At 34.2% G+C, this 10,989-nt stretch overlaps 1 non-coding gene across 1 annotated transcript; it reads right to left on the bottom strand.

Moving 5' to 3' along the window:
* Positions 1-9,659: 9,659 nt before the first annotated feature.
* On the bottom strand, positions 9,660-9,786 carry LOC118981879 (small nucleolar RNA SNORA40). The gene has a single exon (XR_005065427.1). It is a non-coding gene; the product is annotated as a small nucleolar RNA SNORA40 (small nucleolar RNA).
* Positions 9,787-10,989: the final 1,203 nt, after the last annotated feature.

Consider the following 10,989-nt stretch of genomic DNA (forward strand, 5'->3'; position numbering starts at 1 on the left):
GGACTGGGGTTGTCCAAGGAGCAAATAAGATATGACAAAATGCACTATTTAGATAGAATAATCAAGAAATAAGTGCAGTTCTTGGTAATTCAATCTAATGATCAAAATAAGAATAATATGTAAGATGTAGTGTAGTTTTGTTTTATTTTAAAATTTAATTAGATATATTTTTATTGTTTATACCCACATCTAAATTAAATTAATTCATTGGGTTATTTTTATAATAATTTTGATAACTTGATACTGGCTTTTATCAGTAAATGAAAAATAAGTATGTTTTATTGTATTAGTGGAGAAAAAAACTATAGTGTAAATACACATACTATACTTTTGTTTTTCATTTCCTGATTCTTTCATCTGTTCCCAATTTCCTAAAAATTCACTCATTATTTGGAAAAAATATCAAATTGTTTTTTTTCTTATCCTGCAGTCCTAATTCTATTAAACTGTAACCACTTTTGGACAAAATAAGAATTTCAATTCTATAACATTAAATGCTATTATGATCTTGCAAACCTATTTAAATCTTTTATTAATGCTTTCAACTAACATATTTATTTTTTCTGTTACAGTCTATTGTTGTATTTTTACATTATTATCAGTTTAGGTAGGCACTTGTTCTCTAAAACTTTACTTTCTCATTTATATTCTCACATTGGTGCCCTGATTAATGGTGCGACCCTTGGTAATTTGTTTTGTGACTCTACGCTTCTCTCTTTTCTTCTGCAGGACATTGTGATGCTGTATGTTTCTAAAAGAAAAGTTCATGTGTGTGAGTCTTCTGTAATGTTTAAAATATATATTTCTGGTGATGTAAAGTAGAAGTATCTATTGGAGGTATAAATGTGCTTCCGTTGATCTTTGTGTCAGTGTCTGTGACAGGAATAATTTTGTGAAGTTTATCGATTGGGGTGAATGTAATTAGTGAATAAGTTATGAAAACTGTACTTTATATTATATAATCTTTGCAATGAATGCACTGACTGATTTCAAGGTTGAAAAGGAAAGAATCAGAACCAATCCCACATTTGTTCAGAAACTGGTGGAATGTGTTAGATAAATCAATCAATACTTAATTACTAGTCTGCAGCCTTCTCTATTCTAATGCTCAGGCTTTCACAGAGATAAACCACCTGCAGTGTGACCTGATGTATTTGTTCTGACAACACTTTTAAAGGGACTGCTCAAAACCTAGCAATAACTCCTTTTTTCCAAGAGAAATAATTTTCCAAGAGACTATTTCCCACATATGTCTAAATAAATACACAAAGCCAAAGAAATTCATGAGTGAAGAAATGTACAAGGCCAAAAATCTTCTAACCATATAAAGAAAAATATAATTATTTAAAAGTATTTCTTACTATATATAATTCATGGAAAAACTTTAAGGATGCTAGTTACAATGTACACTTCTATCTAGGACTATATGTAGATTGGTTGATGTGTTGAAAACCAGTTGTAATTATTATATTTACTCAAACTTCAGTGTGATAGTCACAGCACTGAAGACTCTTAGTGGTCCTCTCAGTGATTCCACCAAAATATAATTTTAAAAAATAATTTAAATATTTTACATTATATTATTTGCACACCATCATCTGATGCAAGAAATTCCCAGTGCTGAGCCCAGAGTAGAATTTATGTATTTGTAATCTATGGACCTTAGAAGTGCTATTTACCTATTAAACAAGAAAAATATGTACCTAGAATATTTAATTACAAGGCAGCATTTTCTTTTCCTTGAAATTCCAAAATATGTGAGTGTTTCAGCTAAAGAGGTCTTTGAGGAAGGTGTAAAAGAATCCATATTATTATTATAATAAGGAACATTTCTTCTCTTAAATAGTTTTTTAATGAATTTTCTTCTATTTTATTTTTTAAAGATTTTATTTATTTGTTTTTAGGAAGATGTCAAGGGAGGGAGAAAGAGAGGGAGAGAAACACGGATGTGTGGTTGCCTCTCACACACCCTGAAATGGGGACCGGGCTTGCAACCCAGGCATGTGTCCTGGCTGGAAATCAAAATTGGTGAACCTTTGGTTTGCAGGCCATCACTCAATCCACTGAGCCAGGGCTCTTAAAAAGTTTGAAAAAAAATTTATTGAGTTAATGTATTGAAGATTCATAACATGCAAAAATTGTGAATCAAAATGTACTCTATCTAGAGGTTATATTCAAATCTCAAGAAAACTGTTTCTAATTTTAAAAATGTCCTGAAAATTCAGATGCATTCTGAATGGTAGAGGCTACACCAACATTCAGTATGGCTGTTCTGTATTATGTCTTCAAAATTTCAGCCATTTCTCCATCTCCTTTTCTTTTTCAACTATTTTCTTTACATGTCCTTTACTACTAGGAGGAATTTGTCCTCCTTAGCAGTGATAACATTTTTTACAATGTAAGTGTCATCATTAATGGCTTCAAATAATTGTATGACATTAAATTGGATTTCTAAAAGATAATTTTTTCAAAGTCATATATCTTCATTTTCACTCCAGTCAGTTGTAGTTTGCTCAATACATGTTGCACCCTGGCCTTAGAAAGTCTGTGTAGTCCAACATTATTGAGAGTAATAATGTAAATACTGCCTAAACTTCCATTCCATTTAGTAGAGAAATTTGTAAGTTGTAAGTTTTCTCTGGATAGCCTCTTGTGGTGCAGACTGTTCCGTAAGAACATGTTGCTTTTTTTGTTTGTTTAGTTTTGTCCTACTTATTTTTGAGTGAAGACATATTTAACCAAACCCAGAATTTAATTACTTGCAGATCATGAGTGCTCCAAGACTTTATATCTCAGTGTGTGAACTGAAGCGAAGAGTGAATTTTTCAGCTTCCGGGAGAGTTTTCAGGATCCTCAGATTTTGATCTCGTGTCATTTCGGTGGAACACAATGAAATGAGCTCTATGATTAATTTTAAAATTTATACTCACATATAATGGGTAGATATTTTATTAGAGAATAATTTACAAAATTATGCCAGTGGTACAACCAATATGCCAAGGTAAACACCTCTGAAACTATTAGTGTACCATAAATATCCTTGATCATTTGTTTAAGACAAAAAAGAGTGCTTGCCTATTCCAAGGTATCAGAATCCAGAGCAAACTTCCCCTGCCTCTTAGCTGTTTTTACAGCTTCCTGCTATTGTTGTATATGATTAATATTTAGAAGGGAGCCTGTGATCATGTGAGGATGATGTTTCTGACCACTATAGCCAATAGTTTTGTAGGGCATGCAGGAATGTGTGTGTGTGTTAAAATAGCTTATATTCCTTTAATGCAGGTGTCTTAGTTTCTTTGGATTTCTGTAATAAAATACCAGGGACTAGTTCGTTTATTGGCAACAGAAATTTATTTCCTATAATTCTAGATAGAGGCCAGAAAGTCCGAGATCAGGGTATCTGCATGGTTGGATGAGGACCTTTTTCCTAGTTAATAGCTGGCATCTTTTCAGTGTATTTTCACATGGTTGAAGGAACTGAGTTCTGTAGGATCTCTTTTCTCATTCTATCCATAAGGGGCCCACTCTCATGACCAAATCACCCCAAAGACTTCACCTTCTAACACCACCATGTGTGTCTATATGTATATAGTCTGTACATATAAATACACATATATACATGTAGTTTATGCATATTTGCATACATAAGTGTATTTATATTCACTTATTATATATGTAGATATACAATTGTGTACAAATATGTCTATAATATGCATAATAATTATATATATGTGGCCTCATAATATGCCAGAATGTATATTGTGCATGCATCTGACATGATTATGTCATTGCTAGCTCTTTCTGTATATTTAGTCCAGAGTTTAATTTTTCTCCTGGCTTATTTATATAGCTTTATTTTGTACATGAACTCTTTTTTTTAAATATTTTATTTATTTATCTTTAGAGGGGAAGGGAAGGAGAGAGGGAGAGGAATATCAATGTATGGTTGCCTCTCATGAGTCCCCTCCTGGGAACTGGCCTGCAACCCAGGCATGTGCCCTGACTGGGAATTGAACCGCAATTGTTTAGTTCCCAGGCCCGTGCTAAATCCACTGAGCTACACCAGCAAGGGCTGTACGAGGACTCTTAATAAAGCAACATTTTATAGATTGTGGTTGCTGAGATAGCAAAGGTCTGTGTGCAAAAAAGCATTATAAGTTAATTCTGTATATTCACTGATCCATGTATATATAACACACAAACCTAGATTTAAATATTCCTACCAGGTATTTACCAAAAGATTATATATCTATACATATATTATATAAATGGAATGTCTGTATAATATATGTTATATATTATATATTATAATATATGTTATATATTATATGTTGTATAAAAATGTTATATTTTCCAAATGGAAGTTTCTTACTTTAGCCCCAGTATTGTATCCAGAATACAACAAAAACTTTTAAAATTCCCCTTGTCCCATTCAGGTTGGAACTGTAATGGCGTAATCAATAAAATATATTTTAAAATAATAAAATAAAATGCCACTTTTATTCTTGGCATACTCAGAACAAGCAAGCCTGAGGAACCATGCCTGAAATATTTTATTGTGAAGCAACAAGTCAGAGCTCACCAATCACAGGTTTCTAGTCCTTTTTGGAATCACTGAAGCCTCAGAACTATTTGGAAGACTAATATATTGAAGCATTCTCTATTACAGTTTATATATATATATATATATATATATATATATACATATATATATATATATATATGAATGATCATGTGAGAATAATGTTTCTGACCACTATAGCCAAAATAGCCAATAGTTTTGTAGGGTATACAGGAATGTGTGTGTGTGTGTGTTAGAATAGGTTGTACTTCTTTAATACAGGTGTCTTAATACCTGGATTTCTTAATAATAGAGATATAATTTTAAAACATATCAAGAAAATATACTTATAGGATCGTTATTATAGTTAAGAGTTAATATATATATATATATATTAACATTCAACTCCCTATTGGGAGATAGTTTAGATATTTATCTAATTCTAAATAAATGGGAAGCAGAAAGAACTAGGAGCTATGGTGGAGAGGAGCCATGACAAGTGAGGTTTTGTAGGGGTTCAGGTCTGTTGCAACTCTGAGACATCTCTGTGAATTGTCCTGATCCCAAACTGTCATCCAGAGCATAATTTTGATGATCAGAAAGAAAATGTGGTGGGAATTGGTTTTTATATTGCAGTATGCAAAATTTTGTTTTTAGTTTGTACAATCTTAGACTCTACTGTAGGCAAAATGGTCTTTCTGCAACAGGTTCACACTTTGCTGATATAGTTCTTTTATATTTCCAGTAATATAATTTGGAATTAAGTGTACCTTTCTCTTGATATACTTAAGTTTAGTTGAAATAGGCAAAACTCTACTATCTTTACATAAATGTACTAAGTTCTTCCAAATTTTGTATTGTTTTAGAGGAATTTCACCACTCTTATTCTACTATGCAAGTAATTTTGCCACTACTATCCCAGAGTGTAAGGGGTTTACTACCCTACACACAAAACAGCACAACACACTCTTCCATGTTTTCTCTGAGAGATTATCTGTTGCCCTATTCTCACTATAGTTCCGTGTCTTGCCTGAAGCTAGTTGAGTTGCATGGAGTAGAGTTTTATTCAGGGTCATTCAAAATAACTTATTTAAAGGGTACAGTATGCTTATTATTAGAAAATAGTAAAAAGAAAAATAGACCCCCTATGCAACAAAACATTGTAAGAACTGCAGCAGAGAAACCATCATGGCTGTGAAAATTCTCTCTGTCCCTTTCTGGGCCCACATGGTCATAGTTCTGTTTTCTCTACATATTTTTGTCTTTCATTCTTCTCTCAGCAGACTGACTTTATAAACTTCAGCTTTTATTGCATATGGTCAAGCATTCTCTCCACTTTTCTTTGTAGTATGGCAACTCTTAATTGTAATAATAATCCTAGAAGTATATTTTCTTGATATGTTTTAAAATTATATGTTATTAAGAAATCAAGAATTATAAAGTCAAAATTTCAAATTCTTCCCATAAAAATATGATGTTCTCACAAATTAGTTTTAGTATATTTATGTTTGTAGGTGAGCCTCTCATTGGTCATGTGTACAAATGCAATGCCATCACCTGTATCTAGGAGGTTGAAAGAAAATGCTCAAAGGAAAAGCAAATATTCATCATGTGCTATAATCACACTTCATGCAAAGGTTAATCATACACAGCTATTAGCTTTCTCAGAGCTGTGTGACATATTACCACAAACTAAGTGATGTAGAACAACACAAATTCATTATCTCACACTTCTATATTCAGGAATCTAGGTAGGGCTCAAGAGTATTCTTTGCTCAACATCACATAAAGCTGAAATAATTATGTCAGGTAGCTACATTTCCATCTGGAACTTGTGAGTCCTGTCCAAGCTCACAAATTATTCAACTCCTTATAGTTAGTTGTAAGATTAAGGACCCTGGTTTCTTGCTGGTTGCTGGCCAGGGGTTGCATTAGAGGTTGTTCTCATATCCTGGCTGTCTTGCTCCCTTTAACCTATAAATCCAGTGATAAGAGTTTCTTTCTTTTTTTTTTAAATATAGTTTATTGATTATACCATTACAGTTGTTCTATCCCCCCCTTCATTCCCCTCCACCCGCACACTCCCTCCCCCACTATTCTCCCCTCTTAGTTTATAACCACGTGTCTCAATTTCTTTAGGTTCTATATTTCCCCCACTATTCTCACCCTCCCCCTATCTATTTTCTACCTACCATCTATGCTATTTTCTGTATCTTCTCCCCCCTTCTCCTCCTCCCACCCCCCTGTTTCTAACCCTCCATGTGTTCTTCATTTCTATGGTTCCACTCCTGATCTAGCTGTCCTCTTGATTTGCTTTTGTTTTAGGTGTGGTTGTTAATAACTGTGTGTTTGCTGTCCTTTCACTGTTGATATTTTTCATCATCTCTTTCTTATATAAGTCCCTTTAGCATTTCATATAATAAGGGCTTGGTGATGATGAACTCCTTGAACTTGACCTTATCTGAGAAGCACTTTATCTGTCCTTCCATTCTAAATGAAAGTTTTGCTGGATAAAGCAATCTTGGCTGTAGGTCTTTGGATTTCATGACTTGGAATACTTCTTTCCAGCCCCTTCTTGCCTGTAAGGTCTCTTTTGAGAAATCCGCTGACAGTCTGATGGGTACTCCTTTGTAGGTGACTGTCCCCTTATCCCTTGCTGCTTCTAGGATTCTCTCCTTCATTTTGGTCTTGGCTAATGTAATTATGATGTGCCTTGGTGTGTTCCTTCTTGGGTCCAACTTCTTTGGCACTCTCTGAGCTTCCTGGATTTCCTGGAAGTCTATTTCCTTTGCCAGACTGGGGAAGTTCTCCTTTATTATTTGTTCAAATACGTTTTCCACTCGTGGCTGTTTCTTTCCCCCTTCTGGTACCCCTATAATCCGGATGTTGGAACGTTTAAAGATGTCCTGGAGGTTCCTAAGCCTCTCCTCATTTTTTTGAATTCTTGTTTCTTTACTATTTTCTGGTTGGATGTTTCGTTCTTCCTTCTGGTCCACTCCCTTGATTTGAGTCCCATTTTCCTTTCCATCGCTATTGGTTTCCTGGACATCTCCCTTCATTTCAATTAGTTTAGCCTTCATATGTTCCTCTAATTTGTGACTAAGTTCCTCTAATTTGTGACTGTACTCTACCAATTCTGTGAGCATCCTGATAAATAGTGTTTTAAATTGGGCTTCTGAGAGGCTGGCAATCTGTTGGTCGCTTAGAGTTATTGGCTCTGGGACTTTAAGTTCTTGCACCATCTTTTGGGCTGTTTGTGCCTGTTAAGTAGCAGGAACGGAGCCCTAGGTTTTCACCAGAGCAGGGCAACTCAGTCGCTGGGTTGTGACGTTGTATGTGGGGGCGGGGTCAAAGAGGGACAATAGCCTGCTGCCCAGCCGCCTGCTGCCCTGGCCCCAGCGCCACAGCCACCACCGTCACCAGGCCCACGCGTTTCGTTCCAATGCACACGAGTGTGCCACCGCTGTCAGCCCTCCACCACTGGGTTCGCCCCCTGGGGCCTACGTGGTCCGTCTCACTGCACGTGAATGTGTGACCTTGGTCAGTCTGCCCCGCACCCCGACTAGGTCCGGGCTGCCTGCGCTCCTAGGTCTGTCCCCGACCCTGCTCCGCTGCTGGCTCTGCCTCTCTTACCATCCCCGTTGAACGGTTCGTAGCTGTAGGACTTCCGTATAATTCGGTTTTCTGGTCTCTGGGTGTGTCTTAGTTCTCCAAAACTTTTGTTGTATCCAAACTTGGTTATGGGAGAAGGCACAGGGTTTCCACCTATGCCTCCATCTTGGCAGATGTTTCACACATCCCATCTTTTTAACTTGAGGACGGTCCAATCCCATTTATAGGTCATCTACATAGGTCAGATCAAACAGGATAGTTATTCTTTTGACTTACTTAATTAGTGACCTCAATTACTATTAGTGTGCTAGTGTGGGTGGGTGTGTGATAGAAGATACGACATTTTCTATTGAATAGTAGGAATTCATTATCATCTTATCAATTCTGAATATATACCCAGTGTTGTATACAGGAATTATGAATAGTTTTTCTAAGTTGGTGACTTCCTTTTAATTATTTTAATAGTAAAATCATAAAGATGAAATGTTTGAACTTGGAAGTTCTATTTATCAGTTTTTTTTTCTTTAATGGTTAGTTCTTGTGGTTTTCTGCGTAAGGAATCTTTGACTATACCAAGGCTGTAAAAATGTTTTCCTGTTTTTTATTCAGCATTTATAGTTTTTATTTACATTTATATCTAGAATTTATTTTAAGTTAACATTGTGCATGTCCTGGTATAAAGGTTGGGAATTCTCTTTTTCCACTACAGCACTCATTTTTTCCTAGCACAGTTTGTTACAGAACATTATTCTCTCCTCCATTAAAACACCTTGGGACATTTGCACAAAGTCAATTGGACATATGTTCATACCTCTCAGGATCTGTGTACATTATTTTGTTCTACAAATGTGTTTTTTTACACAGAAGTACCAGATGGTTTAAAAGTATCATGATAAGCTGATATATATTTTCCAAATTTATTATTGTTTCAAATTTATGTCGGCTATAAAAGGTCTTTTACATTTTGGCATAAATTATAGAATTGATTTACCAATTTCCTCAAGAAAGCGCTGCTTGGATTTTGTTTGGAATTTCTCTGAATCTATGGATCCTTTTCAAGAGAACAAATATATTAACAGTATTGGATTGTCAGTCCGTACACTTTATGTACTTCTACAATAAATTAGGTCTAGGTCTTCAGTAACATCTCTCAGCAACGTGTTGCAGTTTTTAAGTGCAGAGGTTCTGTATGTTTGTTCACATTATTCCTAATTATGTTTCACTACTATGTTAAGGTCATTTAAAAAATTTCATGTTCCAAATATTCGTTGTCATATAAAAACAAATATGACTTTTATAATGGTCTTTCATTATATGACCTCACTTTTTAAATTTACTTTTTAATTCTAGTAGGTTTTCTATAGATTCTTTAGCATTTCCTCCATGTTCACAATCAAACAAATAAAAACAGTGTTGCTTCTTCCTTTTCAGTTGAGTTGTATAGATTTTATTTTCTTTCTTTTTTTCTCTTTTCTTGTTCAGGTATCATGTTCCTTTGTCTATGTATCAAAACTTATACCAAACTCTGAGTTCTGGATTGCAAAAGAGGATTTGTTTTCCACACTTGTAGGTAGTCTTTGCCCACAAGTTAAGGAAAAACAAACACAAGTGCTATTTTATTTTTCTTATTTAATTCACTGGCTGGTACCTTCAACTTTACATTGTATAGGAATAATGAGAGTAGGCTTAATTTCTGCTTTTCCATTTGTAGAGGTGGAACATTTAGTCTTTCACCATGTTCATAATTATGACACGAATTGTGGGTTGTTTCATTGAAAAACTTTATCAGATTTAAAAAGTCTCTGGTTCTAGCTTGCTGAGCACTGGGTATAGAATTTTGTTAAAATATTGTATTTTAATTTATTAATATGATTATGTGGATTTCCTCAATTATTCTATTAACATGGAAGTTGCATTGAATTTTTAAAAATATCAATTTTGCATTTTGGGACTAACCACAATTAGTCATAATTAATTAGTGATGTATGTCTTTAAATATATTTTAGGGTACTTTATAAAGGCATTTTCTCTAGTATCCTCAGTGATAAATAAAAAAGAAAGTGTGAACTTTATAAAAAGGTCTGATGTTTATTTCCTTGATTTATGAGATTATTAAGAGTACTGTTCGTTGGTTTGGTATTTATTTATTAAAACCAGTTAATTTGGAAGTTATTTTTGTAGTGTATTCAATTTGCTACCAAAGATGACTTATTTTGTGATATTCACAACTTATAAATATTAAGCCAAGGATCATTTTAGTAATAAATCAAGCATTTGGTATACTATTCCTAAAAGCTGTGGCTTTTTCTTCTATTGATAATTAAGGAATGTGCGCTTTTCTCGCTATTTCCAATGTAACTTTGACATTAATTTTCCATTAACTTTCAGTCAATTTTGATTATATTTTATTTATTTTTTCATTCATATGTTCCATAAATAATCATCAATACTTGGAAGATCATTCCTCGGAACATCTTTGTGATTAGGTAACTAAGCAAATATGCATTTGCTTCTTTACAAATTGTTTCTGTGCTATATCACTTCCATTTAGGTTGAGGCCATATGATAAATGTTGGACAATAAAACATAGAAGCAAAAGGTGGTGATTTCGAAGAAGCACTTTAGCGAAGTCTGGGTCACCAGTGGGATCCTTAAATCAGTTTTATATTTAGAAATTTTGATTTTTTTTACATAATTTTAAGCAAAAAATCAAGATAGAAATTGAATATAAGCTCCTGATGACAGAAAAATGTGTTTTATCTATCATGTAATCTTCCTTCATCTCAGGAGAAAGGTGTACCTTTGTCAAAAGTGAA

The sequence above is a fragment of the Sturnira hondurensis genome, unplaced genomic scaffold (genome assembly GCF_014824575.4).
Source record: "Sturnira hondurensis isolate 20B ecotype Veracruz unplaced genomic scaffold, ASM1482457v3 Scaffold0024805, whole genome shotgun sequence".
Lineage (NCBI taxonomy): Eukaryota > Metazoa > Chordata > Mammalia > Chiroptera > Phyllostomidae > Sturnira > Sturnira hondurensis.